Source organism: Pelobates fuscus, chromosome 7 (assembly GCF_036172605.1).
Source record: "Pelobates fuscus isolate aPelFus1 chromosome 7, aPelFus1.pri, whole genome shotgun sequence".
Classification (NCBI taxonomy): domain Eukaryota; kingdom Metazoa; phylum Chordata; class Amphibia; order Anura; family Pelobatidae; genus Pelobates; species Pelobates fuscus.
This window is the reverse complement of record NC_086323.1, coordinates 195715308-195728478: the sequence shown is the minus strand read 5'-3', so window position 1 is coordinate 195728478 and position 13171 is coordinate 195715308. Positions and strand designations below refer to the sequence as shown.

The following is a 13171-nucleotide window of genomic DNA, read 5'->3' as shown; positions in this document are numbered from 1 at the left end:
ACGAACAGGCTCCATGGCAGGCTATCTGGGTTACTACAGTTCACATAAAACATAAACTACCGAATTTCCCTGCATTCACCAAATTCATACGAATGAGAACCAGGGGCTGGAGGTTCAGCGGTGCCTGCACGTAAAAGTGTCCGATTTTGGTGCATGAAAGCCGGGCAGGAAAGTGCTGGCTGCCCGGGGAGCTCCAGAACAGCGCCACCTAGCGGCCGCTAAGTGTAACAGCGGCCACACAGTTAACAGGCAATTAACCGCAGCTTCAGGGAGGTAAATTGGCAGCACACTCCAGCTTCTGGGTGGCCAATTAACAACGCCGGCCGGCTTCCCACGGCTCTGGGAGGTTGGTGAACGGCTGTTTGTTCGGTAGATGAAATCTACCGAACTGCTGTGCAGAAAGAGAGAAATAAATCCTTCTGCACAGCAAAATTAACCCTTTAGCTGCCGGTCCATAGTCCAGAGGCAGCAGGCGGGCAACCAGGCTCCTCCAATACAATGTGGCGAGATTGGTTTCGTCACACCATCTCTTTAGGAAAGCTTATGGCCTCCAAGAATAACCCTTACCTCACATACCTGTCTCTTGCCCTCTCCTAAAGGGCAGCCCACCTTATTTGATTGTAAATTCCTGTCCTAATGTGTTTTACACCCCACCTCCTATGGAATGTAAGCTCGTTTGAGCAGGGTCCTCTTCAACCTATTGTTCCTGTAAGTTTATTTGTAATTGTACTATTTATAGTTAAATCCCCCTCTCATAATATTGTAAAGCGCTACGGAATCTGTTGGCGCTATATAAATGGCAATAATAATAATAATAATAATAATCAGCGTATTGATACTCAGTATTATTATACAGAGCGACATGTTTATTATCAGCGTATAGATACTCAGTATTATTATACAGAGCGACATGTTTATTATCAGCGTATAGATACTCATTATTATTATACAGAGCGACATGTTTATTATCAGTGTATAGATACTCAGTATTATTATACAGACTAGTGACTACCTTATTATGTGGATACTGTGGTGTATACCAGCAGTCTCCTCTTGGGGAGTTTTGCACAATGCACATTTTTTCCCTAACCAGCTCCTGTAGTAAGTGTGCAAGGCATGCTGGGATGGATACTCCCCCTAGATTTGGTCTCTTCCCAGTGTGTGTATGGAGTTCGGCCATGTTGGGTGTATGTTACAGCAGGAATGTGGATATCATCAAAGGGATCGAACATAATATGTGACTTGCGATCAATAAATCCTGGCTGATTAATAGACGGTATGTTATTGTAAGTCAGCTATCATCAATCATAACAGGTACTCGGTATCATTATACAGAGCGACGTGTTTATTATAGGCGTATAGACACTCAGTATTATTATACAGAGCGACATGTTTATTATCAGTGTATAGATACTCAGTATTATTATACAGAGCGACATGTTTATTATCAGCGTATAGATACTCAGTATTATTATACAGAGCGACATGATTATTATCACCCTATAGATACCCAGTATTATACAGAGCGACCTGATTATTATCAGGGTATAGATACTCAGTATTATTATACAGAGCGACATGTTTATTATCAGCGTATAGATACTCAGTATTATTATACAGAGCGACATGTTTATTATCAGCGTATAGATACTCAGTATTATTATACAGAGCGACATGTTTATTATCAGCGTATAGATACTCAGTATTATTATACAGAGCGACATGTTTATTATCAGCGTATAGATACTCAGTATTATTATACAGAGCCACATGTTTATTATCAGCGTATAGATACTCAGTATTATTATACAGAGCGACATGATTATTATCACCCTATAGCTACCCAGTATTATTATACAGACTAGTGACTACCTTATTATGTGGATACTGTGGTGTATACCAGCAGTCCCCTCTAGGGGAACTTTGCACAATGCACAGTTTTTCCCTAACCAGCTCCTGTAGTAAGTGTGCAAGGCATGCTGGGATGGATACACCCCCTAGATTTGCTCTCTTCCCAGTGTGTGTATGGAGTTCGGCCATGTTGGGTGTATGTTACAGCAGGAATTTGGATATCAACAAAGGGATCGAACATAATATGTGACTTGTGATCAATAAATCCTGGCTGATTAATAGACGGTATGTTATTGTAAGTCAGCTATCATCAAACATAACAGCTACTCGGTATCATTATACAGAGCAACGTGTTTATTATCAGCGTATAGATACTCCGTATTATTATACAGAGCGACATGTTTATTATCAGTGTATAGATACTCAGTATTATTATACAGAGCGACATGTTTATTATCAGTGTATAGATACTTAGTATTATTATACAGAGCGACATGTTTATTATCAGCGTATAGATACTCAGTATTATTATACAGAGCGACATGTTTATTATCAGCCCTCACCCCTCTGCCAGTCCTTACATTGGCTTCCTGTATGCTATAGGAGTCAATTCAAGGTACTAACTCACACCTATAAAGCACTGAACAACTCTAGCCCCTCTTATATCTCCTCACAGATCCATAGGTATGTCCCTTCTCGGTCTCTCCGCTCTGCCCGTGACCACCTCATGTCCGTTGTCCGCACTCGTACGGCCAACTCGCGCTTGCAGGACTTCTCACGGGCGGCTCCCTTCCTATGGAATAGCCTGCCTACCGCCATCAGACTCTCCCCTAGTCTTGCATCTTTTAAGAAGTGCCTTAAAACCCATCTCTTTAGGAAAGCTTATGGCCTCCAAGACTAACCCTTACCTCACATACCTGTCTCTTGCCCTCTCCTAAAGGGCAGCCCACCTTATTTGATTGTAAATTCCTGTCTGTCAGGGTCGGGACAGGGATCCAACACGCAGAGTACAAAGAGTGGAAAGGTACGTATACCGGGCCTTAGAATGGCCGGACTAACGTACCGAGAGTAATAGAGAATAGTCAGAGACAAGCCGAGGTCGAGGGAACGGGAAGACAGATAAGCGAGAGACAAGCCGGGTCAAGGGAGAACAGAGAAGCAGGGTAGTACAACAAGCCGAGTCAAAACCAAATAGAGCAAACTAGAATACCAGAGCACTGAGTGACTAGACAAGCTAGAACCACGACAGGGCAATGAGCTGAAGAGAGAAGTAAGCTTAAATACCCTGGCTCTGGATGGTAATCACGCCTCTGACAAGTACCGATTGGATATCGGACACTTGAGTGACAGGTCGCTCGTGATAGCGTCATGACGTCACGTATTGAGCGTCCCGCTAGAAAAGGACGTGGATTCCTCGCGGCCGGTGTTTAAGTGACTGGATGAACCGCGAGGAACGAAGGAAACAGCTCGCCTGGACGGGCAAACCACCAAATCTCTACCTCCCTTAGAGGTAGAGGCCTCAGGTACCCTGACACTGTCCTAATGTGTTTTACACCCCACCTCCTATGGAATGTAAGCTCGTTTGAGCAGGGTCCTCTTCAACCTATTGTTCCTGTAAGTTTATTTGTAATTGTACTATTTATAGTTAAATCCCCCTCTCATAATATTGTAAAGCGCTACGGAATCTGTTGGCGCTATATAAATGGCAATAATAATAATCAGCGTATAGATACTCAGTATTATTATACAGAGCGACATGTTTATTATCAGCGTATAGATACTCAGTATTATTATACAGAGCGACATGTTTATTATCAGCGTATAGATACTCATTATTATTATACAGAGCGACATGTTTATTATCAGTGTATAGATACTCAGTATTATTATACAGACTAGTGACTACCTTATTATGTGGATACTGTGGTGTATACCAGCAGTCTCCTCTTGGGGAGTTTTGCACAATGCACATTTTTTCCCTAACCAGCTCCTGTAGTAAGTGTGCAAGGCATGCTGGGATGGATACACCCCCTAGATTTGGTCTCTTCCCAGTGTGTGTATGGAGTTCGGCCATGTTGGGTGTATGTTACAGCAGGAATGTGGATATCATCAAAGGGATCGAACATAATATGTGACTTGCGATCAATAAATCCTGGCTGATTAATAGACGGTATGTTATTGTAAGTCAGCTATCATCAATCATAACAGGTACTCGGTATCATTATACAGAGCGACGTGTTTATTATAGGCGTATAGACACTCAGTATTATTATACAGAGCGACATGTTTATTATCAGCGTATAGATACTCAGTATTATTATACAGAGCGACATGTTTATTATCAGCGTATAGATACTCAGTATTATTATACAGAGCGACATGTTTATTATCACCCTATAGATACCCAGTATTATACAGAGCGACATGATTATTATCAGGGTATAGATACTCAGTATTATTATACAGAGCGACATGTTTATTATCAGCGTATAGATACTCACTATTATACAGAGCGACATGTTTATTATCAGCGTATAGATACTCAGTATTATTATACAGAGCGACATGTTTATTATCAGCGTATAGATACTCAGTATTATTATACAGAGCGACATGTTTATTATCAGCGTATAGATACTCAGTATAATTATACAGAGCGACATGTTTATTATCAGCGTATAGATACTCAGTATTATTATACAGAGCGACATGTTTATTATCATCGTATAGATACTCATTATTATTATTATTATACAGAGCGACATGTTGACCATTATGATGGGCCTTATTACAAAATGTTAATGACCGAAAACACTAACCGTCATATCCCAAGCATCATGTATCTGGTGGAGGTGGTAATGTAGGGAAACTCACAGAATGCAGCTATATGAAAACACATACATCTCTCGCTTTCATCTCTCAATTAAATCCTTACCCCCTAACAGCAGGTTTTGTGAAGCAGAATATCAGTGGGTGGGGTAAAAGGTGGACCACTTACACAAGTCACGTAACTAGTACCAACATGCCCAAAAAAGGAGGCATGTCTGCCTGAAGAATTAGGTTAGCCAGGTGTGAATGCATGACTGGCTGCCTGCCAATCATGTATGCTGGCCAACAAAGGGCATACTATGCAAACCGCACCCTGAGCTTGGCATAAATGCGTCTAATGATGCACTTTCTCCATGCTTCCTAAGGATTGTCTCCTAGCGCTCACTTGTCCAGTCCTCTCCTTACCTTCTTACTAGCATGCAGAAGCTTCTGTTTTACAGTCTGGAATATAGGAAAGGTGTATGTAGTGAGTGTAGAAGAAAGGGACCATGCCACAGTGTTGGAGAGACTGAAGAAGCATTTGTATAGTGCGCAAAGTCAGCTTTAACTTAACTAATTTCATTGTCAGCCAATCTACACAAGTGTTATTCCCTGATGAATGTGTGTCCAGGTTACATGAGCTGGTCCAGCAGGAATTGTGGCTTACCGGGCCTTACGGTGGTATGTGGTCCTGCAGTACCCATGGCTAGCAGATGCCTGTAGCGAAGAGCTGGACTCTCACAGACTTCTCTCGCTAGAAATCCAATTGTGGCTCAGGAACAAGTAATAAAACCAAAGAGAATTTTATCCACAGCAAATACAAGAATATCCCATCACCCTTCCCAATGACTGGACTGAGGATTTATTCCATACACTTGCCTTCTAAAGATTTCTCCCATGCAAGAGAGACACCCACAATAATTAGGAGAGTAACCAATAGCATGTACGTTACCATCCACCTTCCTCCTCCCCTATGCATGACACATCCCAATAAACAGGACACAGTTCTCCCCAGTTTCTAAATGTTCCCCCTTTTACTAGGGGTACACCCTTAAGTCTTATACCCCCTGGTAGCCCTGATCTGCGTGAGCAACATACTTAAAAATCACCCAAATAGGACCAGGGGTTCGGGAAATCTCTGGAGGTATTAAAAAGACTTCCGCACCAGAGGTAGCAGCCGATGTTGGTTCCATACGTTTCTGCGCGTTCGTCTGCAAAATGGCCGCTGCCACATGTTCAGCTCCCGAACAGTGGCCACACAGGGAACAAAGCATACATTTACACTAATTGCCAATTATAGGGTTGAAACAGTGTTGTGAGAGGTAATAGGAGGCATACTTCACTCTGGGGTGGTCTGGTTGTTCGGTAGTCTGTTCGTATGCCGAACAACCAGACGGATGCTACATACACAGAAAATCTTGAAACACAATACATAGTAACCTTAATAACCTGGGGCAGCCCAATGCAATTGTAGCGGATGGCCCTAGGCTGTCCTGAGAATTTCATGTATTTTAATGCATTCGTGTGAAAACCGCAAAGTTCTATGTATTTAATGTATTGTATTCGTCTGAATGTTAGGTAGTTTCATTCCCTTAGTTTGTTCGAATGAAAATACCGAACAGTCAGACCTCCCTTGTGTGAAGTGTGTCCTCAATTACCTGTTGCAACATTGTTGCGAACGGGTAATTGACAAGTTAAGTAGCCGTCCTTTGTTCTCGGGGGTGGCCGCCATTCGAAAAACGAACACGTGGCGGCGGCCATTTTAAAACTCCCGAACAGCGGTGTTTTGCCGTCGAGTGTCTGGAACTCAAATCGGACACTCGACTAGGCGAACACCGCTGAAACCTCCACAAGCCCGGTCCGTTCGGTTCCTAACTACCGAACAGCCCCTCGTTCGGTTGATAGAAAGAACCGAACGAGGCGATTCAGGCGAACTCTCCCTAGCCTCTATAGCTAGAGGTTTTCATGCCATTTTTTCCCTGACTCCAGGACCGACCGCAGGGCCCATTCACATGGAACCGCATTCGGCTGTTTCACCCAGTGTGGTCGGTCATTGTATTCCCTCCATAAATTTCCCGAACCCCTGGTCTGATGTGGGTAATTTTTGGATATGTTGTTCACCCAGATCAGGGCTACCAGGGGATGTATCATTTAAAGGGGTACCCCTATGTTTAGGGGTACATCCAGAAAGGGGGGGGGGGAATTGCTGTACTGGATAAGGGGATTATGATGCCGGCTGAGGGGAGGAGATGTGTGGGAGGTTACCAGGACAGGATTGGCTACTGTATTAATGAATGTAATCCCTCCCTTGCATGGGAGCATGCTTTAAAAGGCCAGTGTGGAATAAAGCTTTCAGTTCTGCTCCTGAAACTGTGTGTCGTCCAGTTATTGGGATTGCTGCTGGGATACTGCTGTGTTATTTTGCCTGCTGGAAACCTTGCCTGTGGATTCACAATTTACTTGTTCCTGAGCCTCACTTGGATTATAAGCGGAGATAACCTGGGGAATATTGCATCTCCGCTACAGCGATTTGCTACAATGCTGACCCTCCAGAAGGTGATAACTATGATGACTGTTGTGGGATGTCTTTTGAGGATAATATTGTTTGAGAGTCCTGAGGAGTTTAGAATCTGGGACATCCATAACAATAGGGAAGAATTGCAGGATCCTTCAGAAGCTACCGAGCTTGGACCAGATCTAACCCATCTGGCTACCATAGAGAGTGAGTTTTAACAGGATTACAGGCATCTGTTTGACTCTGTAGAGCAGCGGGCCCCATAGACTAGGGATTTAGTTGACTTAAAATCTGAGGATGTTGACCAGGTCAGTGTGGAAGGAACCTTGTTCCCACATCTAAATCACAGAGATGCTGGGCAGTCACATCTAAAACACAGGCATGCGTAGATGATGTGCCATGGTGGGACGGCCAGATTCTCTGAACTGGGCGCCATTTCGACAGTGAGGGCGCTCAGTGACGAGCTATCTGGGGACATAAACATGTCACCAAGGAGGAGGAGGTTGTCAATCTCCATCCTGAATAGCACATCATTGCTATAGGGGGAGCTTTGTCCAAGAGACTGCTAGGGTTTATGTACTTTTTTGTGTCTGGTTAAATGAATAACTTATGCACAGACCGATTTGCGGTCTGGTAACTGGTTAGTCTACCCTTGGACGGGGTGCTGAGCAATATGTGATGGAAGCTCCAATGCCTTGGCCTTTTGGAGACATGTGAAGGCCAGCCTCCTGTCCACAGACTATTGGCCTGCTCCCAAGAGCCACTAAAGTGCTATTGTCACTATTAGTAGGTGTTATGGTGATCCCATGGGTGCTTACTCTGCCTCTCAGCCTGAACTGAGGACCTCTAGAGATCGCCTGGATCCATTCTGCTCACCAATCATCTGACTGGGAGACAGACTGAAACACTCTGGAACTGTTCACTGGATAACAATCCTGACCCAGCAAACTGTTCGAGTGTTTCAGGGTATCTCCCAAAAATAGCACTTTTTGGGATCTTGGGACCACTTTTTTATATTTTTATAATTTTTCATACAAGGTAAATTGTTTCATAACAAACATGCAATTCAATGAAACATGGATGTTGAACAATGTACAGTATTAAATGTATAGGTACAAAAATACAGGGATAAGGTACATGGAGAAAACATGCATTGGAATGTAAATTTAGATAATACATATATTGACTTCATTCATTCTATCTCGGGAGGTGCCTACCATCAAACCCTGAAGTGAAATGGACCTATTCAGTATCTAAATGTGCACTTGAGGTCCGGCTACACACCTTTTCCTCTCCCGTAACATCAGTATGTGTGTCATGGGCCCCAGACTCTTCATGTCTTTAGCCTCAGAGTGTGGGTTTCCACCGTATTTCAAAACCTTAATCTCCTGCCTCCATGGCATATTGGGGCTGCTCAATCCCCCTCTTTCCTTAAGTCTGGTTAGTATGTGATGTGCAGTGTGAGGTTGTAGCGGATGGCACTGGGCTGTCCTGGAAATTTCATATGTTTTAATGTATTCGCTTAAATTGCAGTGCTATATGTGTAAAATAGGTTGTATTCGTCTGATTGTTTGCTAGAATCATTCTAGCAATTATGGGAATGAAACTACCGAACAGTCAGATCTCCCCAGTGTGAAGTGTGCCTTCCATTACCAGTTGCAACAATGTTGCGAACTGGTAATTGGTAAGCTATGCAGTGGGTCCTTTGTTCTCGAGGCAGCGGACATTTTAAACTCCCGAACAGCGGTGTTTTGCCGTCGACCTCCACACGCACGGTACGTTCGCTTCCAAACCACCGAACGGCCCCTCGTTCGGTAGAAGGAAACAACCGAATGAGGGAATTCAGGCGAACCCTCCCTGATCTCTGTAACCGTAGCACTTCGTGCTTTTTGTTCCCTTATATTGTGACCGACCGCAGAGCCCCATCGCATGGAATCAGATTCGGCTATTCTCTCCAGCGCGGTCGGTCTTCATTACCTCCACAAATTTCATGAACCCCTGGTCCGATCTGGGTGATTTTTGGATATATTGCTCACCCAGATCAGGGCTACCAGGGCTACCATTTAAAGGGGTACCCCTAGGTTTAGTTGTACATCCAGAAACTTGGGGAATTTGTGTACTGTATAAGGGGATTATGAGTCAGACTGAGGGGAGGAGATGTGTGTGAGTTTTCCAGAATATGATTGGACACTGTACTAATTATTGGAAATCCCTCCCTTGCATGGGAGCATGCTTTAAAAGGCCACTGTGGAAATAAGTTTAGTTCTGCTCTTGATGCTGTGTGTCATCCAGTTATTGGGATTGCTGTTGGGATATTGCTATATTGTTTTACCTGCTGGAAACCTTGCTTCATGGGTTTATGGCTACTGTTCCTGAGCCTCACTGGGATCTTAAGCAGAGATAACTTGTGAAATACTAGATCTCCGCTACATTTTATGGCAGCGCTGGGATCCAGACTCACAAAGGAACAAGGATTAATGGAGATTGATTACTCCACATTAAAGCGATCCACACTGAAAGATCTTCTGGAAGCAAGAGGTATTCCAGCCAGCAACAAGACAAAGGCAACAATCATTTCGGAAGTAATGGCAGAGTACCGAACAGAGGAGGATTCGGTTACCGAACAGAGGGAGGCAACAGAGGGAACGGAGCAGGCAGAGTTCCAAAGACAGCTCCAATTTAGACTGTCATTTTTATGGGGAGAACCCACCGATGGAAATCATCTCCAAGACCATGACAGAGGTCCAGGAATTTATAATGCGTCAAAGAGGGCCACAAACACCAGAGAGAAGCACAGCGGTATCTACAATACAAGAGGGTATGACAAAAATTCCTTAGTAGGCATTTAAAATGTATGTAGAGGCCGAAGAGGATATAGACGCATTCCTCCAGGACTTTGAGAGACTGTGTATGATGCATAAAATAAATAGGGAGAATTGGGTCCCCATCTTGGCAGAACGGTTAACAGGGAGAGCTGCTGAAGCCTACTGTACTATACCAGATACGGAAATCAGAGACAACAGCCGGGTAAAATAAGTCATTCTGGCCCGATATGCTATTACCCCAGAAGCGTATCGGAGGCGCTTCAGGGAATCGAAAAAGGCGGATAAAGATTTGCATGCCGAATGGGCTTGCCGATTGCTACGGGCAGCCCTCGGATGGGTGCAAGCGAACCAGGCATGGTCCATGGAACAAATGCTGCTACTGGAACAATTTTATGACGGGATACCCGCAGACCTGCAGGAGTGGGTGAGCGATCGTAACCCCACTTCTATTACAGACGCAGCTAAAAAGGCAGATGATTACAAAAGCCAGTAGTAATCAAAGCCACTGTAAGGCCAGTCAGGGGGGTTGGGGGCTGCCCCACCGAGATTTGGGCAGCCCAGCTCTGTGCAATGCCACCACTGCCAGAAGTGGGGGCATTACAAGCGAGAATGCCCACAGCTAGGAGACCGCTCCACCTGGATCCGACAAGGACCACCACCACCACAGAGAGCAGCCGCCCACTACTATCAGGAGGAAAGCACAACCCCATATGGTGCGGCAGTCCCCATCACAACTATAGAGCAATGGCAAGTACTTCACAAAGCCGATCCAGTACAGGCCAATGCTGACAATCGTCAACACCATAGACAAACTGTGTATTTGGAGGGTAAAGTGGTCCAAGGACTACGGGACTAAAGAGCCACTATCACCCTGGTAAAAAGTCACCTGGTCTCAGAGAAAGCCAAGACCAACAAAACTGTAGCCATCAGGGTAGCCGGGGGAACTGTGTACCGGCTACATACAGCAAGGGTTCATTTGCATTGGGGAGCGGGGTCAGGAAACGTGGACGTGGGGTTGATGCCGCAGTTACCGGGGGAAGTTTTGTTGGGGAATGATCTGGGGAGGCTCACGTCTGCTTTTGAGCCCCAGATACCCACCACAGGGGAAGCTCATCCTGTGGTCACCCGACAGCAGGCCCGCACTCAGGACCACAACACACTCCCGGAGGTTCAGGTAAGAGACCCTTCCCCTTCCTTAGAGTGTGTACCCTGGGCCCCCCCAATGAATTTGCAGCTGAAGTAATAACTGACCCTACGCTGCAAGTCTATAGGGACAAGGTTGTCACTGACTCACCCAGGGGGAGGGAGAGAGATTTGTCTGGGACAAGCAGCTTCTATACAGGGAGTCTGACAAGCAGATAGCTGGGTCAGAACCGATAGTGATGAGGCAGTTAGTGGTGCCGCAGCGGTACCGTGCAGAGTTACTCCGGATACCGTATGATATTCCGCTATCCGGACATTTAGGGGTCAGTCGCACTAGGTACAGACTGACCCAAAGTTTCTTCTGGCCAGGGATCAGCCAGGAAGTGCGCAAGTATTGCAGCACGTGCGACACCTGCCAGAGGGTAGGAAAAAGGGGAGACCGAAGAAAGGCGAAACTACATCCCCTACCCATAATTGAAGAACCCTTTAGCAGAATAGCCGTAGATTTGATAGGTCCCCTCAGGAAAGCTAGCCCGTCAGGCAAAAGATAAATTTTGACTGTGGTAGATTATGCCACTAGATATCCAGAGGCGGTGGCTCTGACCAACATCCACGCAGAAATGGTCGCGGATGCCCTCATGCAGATCTTCTCCCGGATGGGGTTACTCAGGGAGATCATCTCGGATCAGGGTACCCAATTTACCGCAGAAGTCACCCAACACCTCTGGGGGATCTGCGGCATTAAGCCTATTATCAGTGCCCTTTACCATCCCCAGACTAATGGACTCTGCGACCGGTTCAATGGTACATTGAAGCAAAGGCTCCGAACCTTCGCAGAGACCCACAAGGACTGGGAGCGATTCCTGCCACACCTCTTATTCACTTACCGGGAGGGCCTCAGGAGTCAACAGGGGTTTCCCCGTTTGAACTGTTATTTGGGAGGTGTAAAAATACAAAAATAAGTGCTCTCTAACTGTGAGTAAGCTGCAGTTCACCAACAAGGTGTTCCCTCAACCTTGTGAAAAACAAGACAAATATATAGAATAAAGGTGAACAGCGCTAACAGTATACAAAATATATCTATTACATACGTTATAGAAGATACTCCTCGGTGGTATAGCTTAAAAAGAGAAACAAAGTGCGATAATAGTGCAATATATTTTGACAATACAGTGGATGATGGAGGAATATATAATTCTCACTCACACTTTGAAGAGCTTTATAAGCTCAATTTCAAGGGCCTGGACGGAATAATCCCCGTCTACGGATTTATTGGTGTGCAGTCTCCTAGGTAAGCTTATAGATATGGATTTTTTGTGGTATATAGAACGAAAAAAATAGAAAGAAACCAATGGTATAGATAGTAGGTATATATAAAACGCAAATGGAAAAGATCCTACTTACATATACTAGAGCAATGGACCTGCTCTAGTTTAAACAGCTTCAGGTGGAACAATCCCCACCTAGGGATGTGATGGACCCAAATGTAGCAGCAGCAAGATGGAGTAGGAAGTAGGACTAGGGTAGACTGGGTATATATAAAAATGAATATACTTTATTTTTTAACAAATATTTTAAAAGTGAAATAACAAATATATAAAATACCAGTCTGAGTAAAAAAAGGTCCGTGGTTCTTCCTCACTTAACGCGTTTCGCCGTGGCTTTTTCAAAAAATATTATCTGTTAAGAGCCTCAGGCGGCTGCAGCTGCTTCTCTTCTCTCCTCCCCACCCCTCCATTCCCTTCCCCTGTAGCGTGGCCAAGCTGCTCTCTGGTCCGCGGTGCCCGTCCGGAGTGATAGGAAGGTGCACACTCAATGTGCACTTCCTGTTAGTCCGTCCGGTTACAAGAAACAGAAATTCCTGTTCCGCGTGGAGTTTCTGTTTCCTGTACCCGGCTGGACTGACAGGAAGTGCATACTGAGTGTGCACTTTCCTATCACTCTGGACGGGCACCGTGGACCGGAGAGCAGCTCTGCCACGCTACAGGGGAGAGAGAGTAAGTGAAGGGAGAGAGGGGAGAGTAAGTGA

The 13171-nt window shown here is 44.9% G+C and overlaps 1 long non-coding RNA gene across 1 annotated transcript; it reads left to right on the top strand.

The window, feature by feature from the left end:
• Positions 1-6134: 6134 nt before the first annotated feature.
• On the top strand, positions 6135-7029 carry LOC134568904 (uncharacterized). The gene is made up of 2 exons (XR_010084067.1): positions 6135-6406; positions 6439-7029. It is a non-coding gene; the product is annotated as an uncharacterized LOC134568904 (long non-coding RNA).
• The last annotated feature ends 6142 nt before the right edge of the window (positions 7030-13171 follow it).